Here is a 2249-nt window from a genome sequence, read left to right as displayed (position 1 = left end):
TTATTATTATTATTATTATTATTATTATTACTGACAACTGGACCAGATAGACAGATAGATATAGATAGATAAACAGATAGATAGAGCTACTTTTAAACCATTACTGCCATACTTAATGCTGTTACCTAAGGCAGTTGTGTGAGTCTCCTTGGTTACTAGTCTGAAGACAGATAGATAGATAGATAGATAGATAGACAGATATAGACAGACAAATTTAAACAACACCTACTATTTATTTTCATGTATAGTTGGTATAATCTCCTTGGTTACTAGACAGATAGACAGGCAGATAGATAGATAGAGAGCTAGATAGACAGACAGACAAATTAAAAGCAATACAAAACAAGTATTAATTTTCAGGTTACTGTATATTTGTATTTCCTATTATAATCTCCTTGGTTACTAGATAGATAGGTAGATGGATAGATAGATAGATAGATACAAAGAGGAGTTGCATTTAAACCTAATAAAATTAATAACTGATTTGTTATACTTATCTTTATACTTGAGTCTCCTTGGTTACTAGTCTTAATAGATGCATAGATAGATAGATAGATAGATAGACGGATAGATACATAGAGAGAGAAGTAGACAGATGGAGACAGTCAGATACATATAAACAGATAGACAGACACAGGTACGTAGGTAGGTAGGTGGGTAGGTAGGTAGGTAGGAAGGTAGGTAGGTAGATAGGTAGGTAGGTGACGACTCAAGGTGCCTGGAACCACTGTCTGACTCTCTTCTTCTTCATTTCTGCAACATTCGCGGCCTTTCATCTAACTTTCGCTCTGTTGAGCACCACCTCTCCTCCTCTAAACCTCACCTTCTTTTTCTAACGGAGACTCAGCTGTCTGAGGCAACTGACAGCAAACCCTTTTCTGTATCCTCCTACTTTCTCTATACTCATTTCAAAGCCAAAGGTGGCTGTTGTGTATACATACGCAACGACTTACCTTGCTCTCGTGTTCCTGAACTTGATTCTTCTGAATTCTCTACACTCTGGCTTCGGCTTTCCTGTCATTCTCTGACTAAATATATCTGTGCTGTTTACTTATCCCCTAATTCTGCTGACCATCAAATATTCGCTGACTATCTTACTTCTACAATGGAACACATTCTATCCATTTCTCCTTTCCCTGAAATCTCCATTCTAGGAGATTTCAATATTCACCACCACCTTTGGCTCTCCTCTCCTTTCACGGATCCACCTGGTGAACAAGCCTACATCTTTTCTATCCTTAGTGACCTAGAGCAGCTTGTACAGCACCCTACCCTTATCCCAGACTGCCTTGGAGAGAGCTCCAACATACTTGACCTCTTCCTCACAACTAATCCTTCTGCTTACACTGTTAATCTTTTCTCTCCGTTGGGCTCCTCCGATCACAACCTTATCACCTTAACCCGTCCTATCGCTCCGGTACGGCCTGTGGACCCTCCAAAGAAACGTCGTCTGTGCCACTTTGGAGCTGCGGATTGGGAGGCCCTCAGGCAGTACTTCTTTGATTTTCCCTGGAATGATTATTGCTTCCATGGCCGGAAGCCATCTGGGTGTGCCTTGCGCATTACGAAGGTTATTCTCTCGGGCATGGAAACATACATTCCTTTCTCATATCCTTTGACTAACGCAAGAAAGCCTTGGTTTAATCACGCTTGTTCTAATGCTGTCCACAACAAGGGGAGGGCCTATAAAAGGTACCGGAGCCAACCCACCCTTGAATCAACATCTTTTATACATTTCTGCCCGGAATCGTGCTAAGTCTGTTCTTTGCTCTGCTAAAAATATTTTCATCTGTACTAAATTCTCTCAACTCTCCAACTCGAATTCTTCCCGCTCCTTCTGGCACCTTGCCAAAAACCTTTCTAACAACTTTACCTCATCATCCTTCCCTCCTCTTTTCTACTCTGATGGCTCTGTAGCTATTTCTTCTACTGATAAAGCAGATCTCTTCACACAGACTTTCTTCTCCAATTCCACCTTAGACGATTCCGGTGCTGTTCCTCCATCACTTCCCCCCTCTGACTTCTTCATGGCTGACATTAAAATTTCTTCAGTTGATGTATTTTCTGCCATTGCTGGCCTCAGTACTAACAAGGCATATGGGCCTGATGGGGTCCCTCCTGTTGTTCTCAAGAACTGTGCTTCTGTGCTTACACCCTGCCTAGGCAAACTCTTTCGCCTTTGTCTGTCAACTTGTACCTTTCCTTCTTGCTGGAAGTTTGCTCTCATTCAGCCAGTCTCAAAGAAGGGT

Source organism: Coenobita brevimanus, unplaced genomic scaffold (genome assembly GCF_032717465.1).
Source record: "Coenobita brevimanus isolate Jiangsu-jjx unplaced genomic scaffold, ASM3271746v2 jjx.HiC_scaffold_2882, whole genome shotgun sequence".
Classification (NCBI taxonomy): Eukaryota; Metazoa; Arthropoda; class Malacostraca; order Decapoda; family Coenobitidae; genus Coenobita; species Coenobita brevimanus.
This window is presented reverse-complemented; position numbering follows the sequence as displayed.